General features: G+C 47.1%; 1 protein-coding gene across 2 annotated transcripts in view; it reads left to right on the forward strand.

The window, feature by feature from the left end:
• KCNJ5 (potassium inwardly rectifying channel subfamily J member 5) overlaps window positions 1-13,049 on the forward strand; it is a 244,474-nt gene that overhangs the window by 8,684 nt on the left and 222,741 nt on the right. The gene's annotated exons all lie outside the window — the stretch shown is intronic.

A 13,049-nucleotide genomic window follows, 5' to 3' on the forward strand; every position in this document is an offset into this window, starting at 1 on the left:
AAGCGTACATGTTCATGGGCCAGGGAAGTGACAGACAGCAAGCAGGTTGGATGGATATTGTGTGATTGATCATCTTCTTGCATACATTTCTAATATTTTCACATGTCTATTCTCCAACATTGTACTGATAAACATATAAGTTTCCATTTAAAATACAAGGGGGGTTATTTACTAAAGGCAAATCCACTTTGCACTACAAGTGCAAAGGGCACTTGAAATTGTACAGAAAGTGCAATTGGAAGTGCAGTCACTATAGATCTGAGGGGGACATGCAAGGAAAATAAAAACCAGCATTTTAGCTTGCACATGATTGGATAATAAAATCAGCAGAGCTACCCCTCAGATTTACAGTGCCTGCACTTCCAAGTGCACTTTCAGTCCAAGTACACTTTGCACTTTAATATTTGTGATTTGCTGCTCAGATTTTTACTCTGCTATGGTCTTCATTTTTTAAGGTGTAGTATTGTATGTGTGTTTGTTTGTTTTTTTAAATTCACCTTTTGACTGCCTGTCAAATGCCTCTGAAAAGTGATTTACCACAGATGTGTAAACGCAGCCTTTTTTAATGTTTTAGGGCTTGTTTACACACGTTGCTTTACTACGAAAAGCAATTTGCAGTGAATCGCTTTTTTATAGGCATTTGACAGCTTGTAGGCAATATGGCACCTCCAGGGTTAACCATTAAAAGACCAGAGCACCACACAACTGCCTGCGTTGCTTAACCTTTTATTCAATTTAAAAAATTGCTGCATTTGTAAATTTCAAAAGCCAATGTAAAGAAATAGTAGTGGTAAAAAAGAGGCACTTGTGAGTTTAACGAAAATACATTTTTTTTGTATAATTCTCCTCCTTTTAAGACCCCTTTCACACTGAGGCGTATTTTCAGGCTCTTTTGGGCTAAAAATAGCACTTGAAAAATGCCTCCCCTGCAGCCCCAGTGTGAGAGCCTTTTAGTGTGCTTTCAGACTGAGGCGATTGCGCTTACAGGACATTAGAAAAAGTCCTGCAAGTAGCATCTTTGGTGCGGTGGAGGATACATTGTTCCTCCACCACCCCTGCTCATTGAAATGGATGGGCACCGCTGCCAGAGTGCCTGCAAAGCTCTTTGGAGCTTTTCGTGTTCTATTAACCCTTTCCTTGGCCCCAGGCGGAGTTATGAACATCTTTGCGTCACTTCCAGTGAGCCGTGGTTAGGATTCTGATGACATCCATTTGTAGTACGCATCAGGTGTCCAAGGATTGCTACACAGTGTCACATGCTGTGACTGCGCAGTACCCCCGGGGGAGGGGGGGGGTGTGTGAGGCTATTTGGTGAAAGCATTCATAATAGGGGCACAGATAAGAATCACCAACACCAGCTGTCATCTAAACAAGACGTTTTTTGAAAAATTAGCTCTCAGCAAGCACTGGACACTTTTTGAGCACTAGTCATTTTGTTTCTGGACTTTTATATTTGTGTAAGCAATTTGTATATATTTATCTCATTATTTACGTTGCCAAGTTAATTATAATCACCATAGTGTAGGCATTTAATCTTTTGGGTAAAATTTTATTGACTGGCTGTAATATAAATTTTTATGAGAACACCTGCCAGAGGATGTAACGTATGGCATAACAATCCTAACAAAATTATTGCACCAGCACTTATCTAACTCACATTAGCACTCTTTTGTTATTTTCTCACAGACATTGTGCAGTACGTTTTATAGATTAGTTTTATTGACGAACACATTTTATTTTAATTTATTTTTACCACTTTACACCCCAGATAGGCTGAGGGTATAACCCTTAGGCCCCTTTCACACTGAGGCGCTTTGCAGGCGCTAGAGTGCTAAAAATAGCGCCTGCAAAGCACCCTCAAACAACCGCTGCTGTCTCTCCTCGGGCTTTCACACTGGAGCGGTGCGCTTGCAGGACGCTGAAAAATGTCCTGCAAGCCGCATCTTTGGAGCGGTGTATTTTCCACTCCTAAAACGCCCCTTCCCATTGAAAACAATGGGGCAGCGCTCCAAACCCGCCTGTAAAGCGCCGCTGCAGTGGCGCATTGCAGGCGGTTTTAACCCTTTTTTGGACGCTAGCAGGGGTTAAAACTGCCCCGCTAGCGGCCGAAAAGCGCAGCTAAAACGACAGTAAAGCACCGCTAAATATAGCGCCGCTTTACAGCCAGTGCACCCAGTGCCTCGGTGTGAAACTAGCCTTACACCATCTGCATTAAGGTCTAATTCACATTTTCCTTTTTTTTTTTTTTTTTTTTCTACCAAATACGTGGGGTTCAAGACTAAACACAAGGCATTCATGCAGAGGGTGTAGTACAGTAGCACACCCATATCATAGGGGCTGGACTGATTACGGGCACACCAAGACAGTGCATCTTTAATTCCCATCATTTTGTAACTTTTGGCTTTTTAAAGTTTAGATTGCAACCTGCAGAGGCTGCAACACAGAAGTATCATCCTAATAGGTTCAAACCAAACACCTAAGTACCTTTTTAGTGCAGCTGAGGCTGCTGAGAAAAGGACTGGGGAATCTGTCGTCAATTCCTTTCTCTGTCTCAAAGGGGAGATGTCTCTCACCAAAGCCCCCAACAGGGCTGATTTAAACAAAAAAAAAATAACAAAAAATATATAAATTGTAATAAAAAATAAAAATTACTGACACAGACCACAACTCATCAGTGCTGTGTATTAGTGCCACTGTCACATGACATAAAAAAAGTATAGGTAATTGGTATTGGCAAATACTTGAAAAAAAGTATTGGTACTTGTACTCGGTCTTAAAAAAGTTGTATCAGTGCAACTCTATTATTGTTAATAATGTGCCCTTTCGTTATAATATTAGATCATATACTGGAAGAGCTTATAAAAATAATCTCTTCCAGTATATGAGTTTATAATATTATTATTATTATTAATAGTGATGATGAACATCTCCTATGCTGGAAGAGCTTCTCATAGTATATGAGAAATAATAGGTTCTCACAGTATATAAAGTACAATACGAATAATATTATGAATAATTATACAAGGGACTCTTCAGTATATAAAATATTATAGTGATACTCTTATCTGTATTATACTTCATATACTGGAAGAGTATATTGTTATTATTAGCAGTAATAGTCCTAAACATCAGGATAATAAAGAATAATAGTGATGGAGGAACTTCCGACGGGACGTTTCGCAAACGGCAAAGTTTGCGGCGGGCCCCATTGACTTTAATGGCAGGCGAACCTTAAAAACCTACAGGTCATATTTTCAGCCACAAAATACTTACTAGCTGTGCACACATAGTCCCACCACATGGACACTGACATAACAAAAGTATTAAGTGAATCTGGGATCGACAACGACAAGCATTCTTTTTTTTTATCTGTGAAATTTTGACAATTCAGGAGCGCATGAAGGCCATGGAGGAGAGGCAAGATCAGGGCAGGCTATGGGGGTGCAGGAGATGATCAGTGCCACAGTCAGGGCAGCGCAGTCCTGTGCCAGTGTCCCAGTGTGCCAACCTGTGCTTGAGCCCCTCCCTCTGCCCGGCCCTTACCCCCACCTATGCAGGGCTCCACTGCGGTGGTCCGGAGGTGCCAGTCCAGTGCTGATCATCAGCCATGGTGCTGGCACTGCCTGCTGATTGGCTTCTCCGCTGCTATCTCCCTCACTGACACCAGCACTGAGAGCACTGACACCAGGACCGAAATAGAGAGAGAGAGCACTGACACCAACACACAGAGAGAGAGAGTACTGACACCAGCACAGAGATAGAGAGCACTGATACCAGCAACTCGCTTCGGGACCCAGAAATATGACGCCGCTCATCCTCTTCAAACAGGAGGGTACGGGCATATAGTATGGTGTGCTTTCTTGTACAAGGAAGTGAGCCAAAGGTAGAAAAAATGGTCCGTGTGCTCGAATAAAAAAAATTGTTTATAGAGTTATGCATATACATGGCCTACTGGTCACATGTGTTGAATTCCTCCGAGATCCATGCCTCATTCATTTTTATAAATGTGAGGTAGTCAACACTGTCGTGAGCTAGGCGAGTGCGCTTAACGGTCACGATCCCCCCTGCTGCGCTGAACGTCCTTTCGGACAGGACACTGGACGAGGGGCAAGCCAACAGTTCGATTGCAAATTGGGCAAGCTCTGGCCAGAGGTCAAGCCTGCCCACCCAGTAGTCCAGGGGTTCATCACTCCTCACAGCGTCCACATCGGCCGTTAACCCGATGTAGTCGGACACCTGTCAATCTAGGTGTTCCCTGATGCTGGATCCGGATGAGACCTGTCGATGGATCAGCTGAAAGAATGACCTCATATCAGAAGTCACCAACACATCTTCAAACCGTCCTCTTCTTGCAGGCGCTGTTGGATTGGTACCCGCAACTCTTTCTCTGGGAGTGGGAATTCCTCCTCTGCCAGCACACGCAAAAGCAGAATGCAGCCTTTCTCAAAGCAAGGCCTGGAAGTGCTCCATTCTGACAGCCCTCTGTGATGGTAGTAAAATTTCCGCCTTTTTGTGTTTGTACCGGGGGTCTAAGTACGTTGCAATCCAGTACTGGTCCTTGACCTTTATGCATTTTATACGGGGGTCCCTGTTAAAACACTGGAGCATGAAGGCCCCCATTTGCACTAAACTGGAAATGGTGTGGTGACCTGGCTCCTGCTCATCATCCAGGATAATGTCGCCCTCCTCGTTCTCCTCTCCCCATCCACGCACAACAACAGGGATCCCAGAAAGGTTTAAAGCATGCTCTTCTTGTTCCTCCTCATCCGCCCCGGCACCATCCTCCTCTGACTCCTCTTCAGACTCCTGTTGTTGACTTGTCTCAGAGTAGCCCCCCCTGGGAATTCATCCAGCATTGCAACTTCCTCATCTTCCTGCTCCTGTTCCTCCACGGCTTGATCAATGACAACGCAATGCATGCTCCATAAAGAAGGCATAAGGTACCATGTCACTGATGGCGCCATGACTGCGACTGACCAGTTTGGGGATCTCCTCAAATGGCCGCACAAGTCTGCATGCGTCGCGCATGAGCAGCCACTGGCGCAGTGAAAAAAAAAAAAAACAAGCTCCCCAGAACCTGTTCTGCCGCAGAGTTCGTACAGGTAGTCGTTAGGCTGCTCCAGCAGAAACGTACAGTTATCAAGCATATAGAAGGTTGAGTTCCATCGCGTCGGGCAATCGCAAATAAGACGTCTGACCGGCAGATTGTGTCGCCTTTGAATGTCAGCAAGGCGAGCAATGGCCGTGCAAGATCTTCTGAAATGGGACGAGATTTTCCTTGCCTGCCGCAAGATGTCCTGGACCCCAGGGTATTGGACAATGAATCACTGCACGACCAAGTTTAAGACATGTGCCATGCATGGCACGTGTGTAATTTTGCCCTGTTTCAATGTGCTAAGCAGATTGGCCCCGTTGTCACACACCACTTTACCAACTGTCAAATTGAGCGGTGTTGGCCACTGATCTGCCTGTGAACACAAAGCTGAGAGTGCAGGGCCAGTGTGGCTTTTGGCTTCCAGGCACAACAGACACAGCACAGCATGGCAACGTCTTACCTGGCATGTCGAATAGGTTCTGGGGCTCTTGGGCAGCGCAGCGGAAAAGGAGGAGTCAGCCGAGGAGGAGGATGGAGTAGGAGGAGGAGAAGAGGCAGGCCTGCATGCAATCCGTGGCGGTAAAACCAAATCTATACGGGTGCCATGGGTTACATGCTTGACGGCCGTCAGAAGGTTCACCCAGTGGTCAGTAAAAGTTTTATATACCTTCCCTGCTCATGTTTGCTAGACCACGTGTCTGTGGTCAGATGTATCTTGGCACCGACACTGTGTGCCAGAGATACATTCACTTGCCACTGAACATGGCTATATAGCTCTGGGATGCCCTTCTGTGAGAAATACTTCCTTACTGGGACCTTCCATTGTGGTGTTCCAATGGCCACAAATTTTGGAAAGGCCTCCAAGTCCACGAGTTTATATGGCAGTTATTGGCGGGCTATCAGTTCTGACAAGCCAGCCGTCAACCGTTGGGCAAGAGGGTTATCTGGCGTCATAATTTTTTTACGCTCGAACATTTGGCCCACGGAAGCCTGCCTTTTTGCAGAAAAACGTGAGGACGGCATGATGGAAGGTGGAGTGGAGGACAATTGTGAGGAGAGAGGAGAAGTAGAAGACTAGGCTGGACGGTGGGAGCCTGGAGTGTGGCTTTGTGGGTTTCGTTGCTCCCACTGGGCTCGGTGATGGCAGCTCATGTGCCTTCTTAAGGAGGTTGTCCCTAGGTGAGTGTTGGGCTTACCGCGACTTATGCGTTGACTGCAAAGATTGCAGATGGCAACACTATTGTCAGCAGCGGATACGTTAAAAAAAGCCCACACTGCGGAGCCATGTGCCGGCATCCTGGGAGCGCCAGATGTGACCGTACATGGTTGATGCCTCGCTCCTGATACATTAGCAGTGTGCTTTGTCCCTCGTGTGCAATCTAAGTTCCGCCTGCTTCTCCTCCCTATCTTCTAGTCCATATCTCCCTCTGCACTCCACTCCCCTTCCTCTCTTGTGGGCACCCACGTGACATCACTAGACACGTCATCATCGACGTCACCTTCCCCACCGCTATAATTATATCTCAGAGTAAGCAGCAACATTGGGGACCAAGCTCCTTGGGCTGATCTGGGTACTGTCGTCAGACTGCTGAGTGGTGGTTGTCGCTACCTCCTCTTCCTGATCCAATGCCAAGAATGGCTGCGCATCGGAAATGTCTTGTGATGGATCGGAAAATAATTCCTGTGACTCAAGTGGAAGGTATGTGGTGGTGTTGGTGGTAGTGTCTTTGGGGGTGAACACAGCAGAGAGTGGAGAGGATGAGGAGGGTGCAGAAGAGTAAGGCTGAGTGTGCCACTCAGCCAAGTCTGGTGCGTCCTTTGACGTAATCACACGCACCTTCTGCAATTTTCCACTTTGGCTCAAGCCTGTTGCTCCTGCCCTACCCCTACCACCCCTGCGGAAGGGCCTGCCTCTTCCTCTGCCTGTCATTTTTTAAATGACCCTGTGACAAAAGTCTCTAGAGAAGTGCAGTATGTAGGTGGAAGAAGGTATATAACACCCCGCTTCAATCTGTCGTTTTTGGGGGCCACTGGTCTATCACACCAGTTATAATACTTTTTTTTTTTTATTGCGTTTGTCACTCTTTGTAGTATCGCTGCAGAACCGCTCAGCAGTCACAATGCTGCACAGTGGAAATCCACTATACTATGCTTTCTATATGTGCAAGTATTTTATAAATGTATTACACCCCTATATACTGCACACCAAATAGTACACCTATACCAGTCCTTAAAAGGACCTTTGTGGACCTAGTAGCTAGTGATTTGCAGACTGTCAGTCCCTACACTGATAAAAGACAGCTGCAGAATCGGTCAGCTGTGCACTCAGCAATCAGCAGCACAGCAGTCAGTAGCAGTGCACCAGAACCCTATATACTGTACACCTATACCTAGTCCTTAAAAGGACCCTTGTGGACCTAGTAGCTAGTGATTTGCAGACTGTCCCTCAGTCCCTACACTGATAAAAGACAGCTGCAGAATCGGTCAGCAATCAAGTATAATAGGCTTTCTAAATTTGAAAGAAAGTTATATTATACGTGTACAACCCTATATACTGTACACCTATACAAGTCCTTAAAAGGACCTTTGTGGACCTAATAGTAATAGCTAGTGATTAAACTGACTGTCCCTGCTCCACAAAGCGTCATTTCCCTATACTGACAAAAGACAGCTGCAGAATCGGTCAGCAGTGCACTCAGCAATCACCAGCACAGCAGTCAGCAGCAGTGCACCAGAACCCTATATACGGTACACCTATACCAGTCCTTAAAAGGACTTTTGTGGACCTAATAGCTAGTGATTTGTGTCGCTACAGTCTGTCCCTGCTCCACACAGCAACCTCTCCCTACACTGACAAAAGCATGTAAAATGGCCACCAGATCAGGTCTATTTATAAGGTAGGGGGAATGTCCAATTGTCCAATTAAGCTGAAATCTCTCAATTGGCTGTCCTGTACCCCATGATGGATGTGTCATCATGGGTCAAAGTTCTTTCACAATGTAAACGCATATGTCTGCTGGGCAAACAGCGAACACGCAAAATTCGCCGCGATCCGACCACCGGGCGAACCGCAAGGCCATCTCTACAGAATAATAATCCCATACAATGGGACCTCTGCTCATTTCTCTGAGAGGTCATTGTCAGTGATGACGATGTTTGTTTGTTTGTTATTATTAGTGAATGTTTAATCTTTAGTTGTTTGGAGCTCCCCTTTATAACATCATTATCATTATTATTAGTGATGGTGTGGTGTCATGGGAAGAGGAGTGCCTCTTCATATTATTTGGAGGGACTGTTCCTCTTTTGGGAAAATATCCCTCCGTCCCTCCCCTTTTTTTTTTTTTTTGGAGTGATATATAGACCACGATACTTAAAGTGGAACTATACACGCCTTCAATCCAACGATATGCAATCCCCATTGACTTGTTTGGGCGGCCGGCAATGAAGATCCGGATACCGGCTGCCCAAATGTCAGATGTTGTCATTGGCCAAGCTTAGTTGACATCACTCCCACACATGTGCAGGAGTCCCATCAGCTTCGGCATTGCCAAGTTTGTGCAGTGAGCTGCATGTGCACAGGGTGGGTGGACTGCAGAAGAGATGAAAGAAAACATCCTGCCTGTCCACTAATTTTCATATCTCAGTATATATTTCTACTTGTACATTACATTTCCCTAAGTCTACACCTAGACCCCTTTCACACTGAGGCGCTTAAAGAGGAAGTAAACCCTGATGGGTTTACTTCTTCTTTGTCTCCCTGCAAAGGTAAAGCATAATGGGCTACTATGCATCGCATAGTAGCCTATTATGTGTCACTTACCTGACACAGGAGACAGCGATATCACCGCTGTCCCCTGTAGTACGGAGCATCCATCTTCTTCCGGTTATCGCTGCTCCACTTACAGCGGCGGAGCAGCGATGACATCACTTCTGCACATGCGCACGGGAGCCGCCACTAATGGCATATCGCTGTTAGCAGAGGCATGCTGCTAACAGCGATGGTGCGCCTGCGAATGCGCCATAGACAGCGGTGCCTGTCTTTTAGTAAATATCTCCTAAACTGTATAGGTTTAGGAGATATTTCTTGGACCTACGGGTAAGCCTTAATCTAGGTTTACCTGTAGGTCAAAGTGGTTTGTAAGGGTTTACAACCACTTAAACAGGCGCTAGAGTGCTAAAAATAGTGCCTGCAAAGTGTCTCCCCTGTCTCTCTGGCTTTCACACTGAAGCGGTGCGCTTGCAGAACGTTAAAAAAAACACCTGCAAGCAGCTTTTGAGCAGGGAAGGAGCAGAATATATACCGCTCCTGCCCATTGAACTTAAAGAGGGATTTCACTGTAAAAAAATAAAAAATAAATAAATATTAAAAGCCAGCAGCTACAAATACTGCAGCTGCTGACTTTTAATAAATGGAGACTCGCCTGTCCCAGGATCCAGCGATGTCGGCAGCCGAGGCCGATCGATCTCTCGGCTGCTGCCGCCGGCATTCTAGGTGAGGGAATCGGGAAGCGAAGCGTTGCGGATTCACTTCCCTGTTCCCTACTGCGCATGCGCAAGTTGCGCAGCGCAATAGGAATGGTCCACGCTGTCTCTGGGACCCATGTGTGTCCCAGCAGACAGCGCTCAGGGACAGGAAGAGGCATAGACTCCCGTGGGAGTCTATGCCTGGAAGTGGGTGCAAATACCCGTCTTAGACAGGTATCTGCACCCCCCCCTCCACCCTGAAAGGTGCCAACTGTGACACCGGAGGGGTGGAGGGTTCTGATGAGTGGAAGTTCCACTTTAGGCTGGAACCCCGATTTAATGGGCACCGCTGCCAAAGTGTTTTTGTTTTGTTTTTTGGCCTATACTCACCTGCTCTGTGCGATGGGTTTTGCACAGAGCAGCCCTGATCCTCTTCTTCTGGGGTCCCCCACTGGTGCTCCAGGCCCATCCTCTTCATTGGGTGCCCCCCATGGAAAGCTGTTTTCGATGGGGGCACCCGTGCATTCTTGTGAACTCACAGGATGTGACTGACAGCAGCAGGATCTGCTTTCAATCTGTCCAATGAGGAGAGCGACAACGGCTGGAGCCACTGCGCTCATGCACATCGCTGGTTCAGATCGGGCAAGAAAAAGGGGGGGGGGGGGGTCTGGAAGGGGAGCTGCAGTACAGAAGGTTTTTCACCCTTAAAGGGGTTGTAAACATTTTGTAAGTGTGTGTGTGTGTTGGTTTTTATTAAAAAACAAAAAACAAACATGCCTATACTTACCTGCTCTGTGCAATAATTTTGCACAGAGCAGCCCTGATCTCCTTGTTTTGTGTGCCCCCACGGAAAGCCACTTACCATGGGGGCACCCATGCAGGTTTGCTCCTGAGTGCCACTGCTGTGTCAATTGACACAGACAGTGGGACTCAGCCCCACCCCCTGCTCCTGTGTCACTGAATTTGTCAGCAGTGGGAGCCAATAGCTCCTGCTTTCAATCTGTCAAATGAGGAGACAGCCTGGCCGGTGCTTGTACACATCGCTGGATCGGATCTGGCTCAGGTAAGAAAAGGGGGAGGTTCTGGAGGGAGCTGCAGCACATAAGGTTTTGAGGCTTTACGACCATTTTAAGACAAAATATTGAGCCTTTAAAACCACTTATTGTAATCCTTATTTACTTTTTTTTATTTATTTTTTGTATACCGTATATACTCGAGTATAAGCCGAGATTTTCAGCCTCTTTTTTGAGGCTGAAAGTGCCCCCTCGGCTTATACTCGAGTCACCGCTGTCTGACTGCTCGATCAGCGTATCGAGCAGACAGACGGCGGACATTAAAATTCAAAAGCCGCGCCTCCTTCTCCGCCTCCGCCTGTGATAGGCGGAACACTGAATTTCCCAGCAGTCAGTGTTCCGCCTATCACGGACATCCGCTCATTCTCATACTACGGACGAGTATGAGAGGATGTCCGTGATAGGCGGAACACAGGCTGCTGGGAAATTGAGTGTTCCGCCTATCACAGGCGGAGGCGGAATTTTGAATTGTAGAATGGCCGCCGAGAAGAGCGGCGATCCATCGGCACGGCACGGGACGGAGGAGGCACGGCACGGGACGGAGGAGGCACGGCACGGGACGGAGGAGGCACGGGACGGAGGAGGCTCGGGACGACGGCGGCTCGGGACGGAGCCTTGGGACACAGGTAGGCTGGACACACACACAAGGCTGCACGGCACACACACACACACACACACACACACACACACACACACACACACACACACACACACACACACACACACACACACACACACACGGATGGATGGATACACACACACACGGATGGATGGATACACACACACACAGGGATGGATGGATGGATACACACACACACACACACACACACAGGGATGGATGGATGGATGAATACACACACACACACACACAGGGATGGATGGATGGATGGATACACACACAGGGATGGATGGACGGACACACACACAGGGATGGATGGATGGATGGACACACACACAGGGATGGATGGATGGACACACACACAGGGATGGACGGACACACAGGGATGGACAGCCATGTCTCACCCTCGGCTTATACACGAGTCAATAAGTTTTCCAGTTTTTTGGGGGTAAATTGGGGGCCTCGGCTTATATTCGGGTCGGCCTATACTCGAGTATATACGGTAAATGGTGGCATGGCAGGTGTGCATCCCTTTCCTGCATACATTGTGCTATAACATGTGCCTTTTTGTAATCTAAGTTGGGAGGTATCGTTATACAGTATTTGGCCATGCCACACAGGGCAGCCATCGGGGGGTACAGCTCTTACACTTGTAAAGGGTCCAAGCATCAGGGTGGACATGGCTGACTGGCAGAGATGTGAGAAGGCAGGGGCGGGTGCAGAGGAGCTCCGTGAATGCTTCTGTATGTGTTTGTGTCGGCAGCGGCTGCTCTGTGTCATTGAGCTCACATCGGGCTCTTTGCTGCCACCTCTGGCCATTTCCTGCAAGTGCACCCTTCATGTGAGCCATCTGTGTCTTGGCCACATGTGAAAACAAGAGCTGGGACTAGGGGGACCACAGTACAAGTAAGGGCTGTTGTACAAGTGTGTGTTTGTGTGTGTGTGTGTGGGGGGGGGGGGGGGGGTGGAGGCTTAGGGACTTGGTGGTCAGGCTCAGCGGGGTTCCAGGCCTAAAGCTGTGTAAGGGGCCCCATAAAGTCTGGTGGCTGCCCTGATGCCACGGCATGGATTGGTGGCCACATACTCCATGAAGGCTAATTCCCCTTTAAAGTTCTAGCATGAACAATGTGAGATGTTTTTACCCTTTAAAAATCAACTCAAAACAAAACCGTAGTTTAAATCCCCCTTCAATAGCTGTACAGTGCGACTCCTGGGAACAAATCAGAAATCTTTGCTTAAAGGGTCCAGTGTTGAGGTCACAGGTTATGGATGGGGGGTGGGGTGCGTGACACGTGATTTGTCTTTTACTTGTTTTAATGTTGTTTCAAATGCTGCACACTGGAATGCAGAAATTTTCATTTATTTAATATCCAGCAGGACAAGGCAGAACACGTTATAAGATAGTTGTAATGCAGTACAAAATAGAACTTATGTTCTGCACCAACAGCCATCATGTTCTACGCACAGCACACACATACATCATATACAATCACGTAGTGTCACATGTTAGTCAGAGAATGCATATACCATCACAGAGTATTATGTAAGAGTCAAAGAACACACATACCATCACATCGCATAAGGTGACAGTCAGAGAACACTTATGCCATCACAGAGTATTGTGTACTGTAAGAATCAGGGAACACCTATACCATTGCGTACTATCATGTGTGGGTAATGTTATGGATTCTGGGAAATCTTTATATTTGAATGAAATTTGCCCTCTGCTGGTCGTTCTGGAAATATTCTGGCACGTAGAAAACTCATTACTGGGAAAATCATTTTGGCCGTTCATAAA

The sequence above is a fragment of the Lithobates pipiens genome, unplaced genomic scaffold (genome assembly GCF_037356315.1).
Source record: "Lithobates pipiens isolate NorthernLeopardFrog02 unplaced genomic scaffold, aLitPip1_a1.2 Scaffold_27, whole genome shotgun sequence".
NCBI classification, from domain to species: Eukaryota; Metazoa; Chordata; class Amphibia; order Anura; family Ranidae; genus Lithobates; species Lithobates pipiens.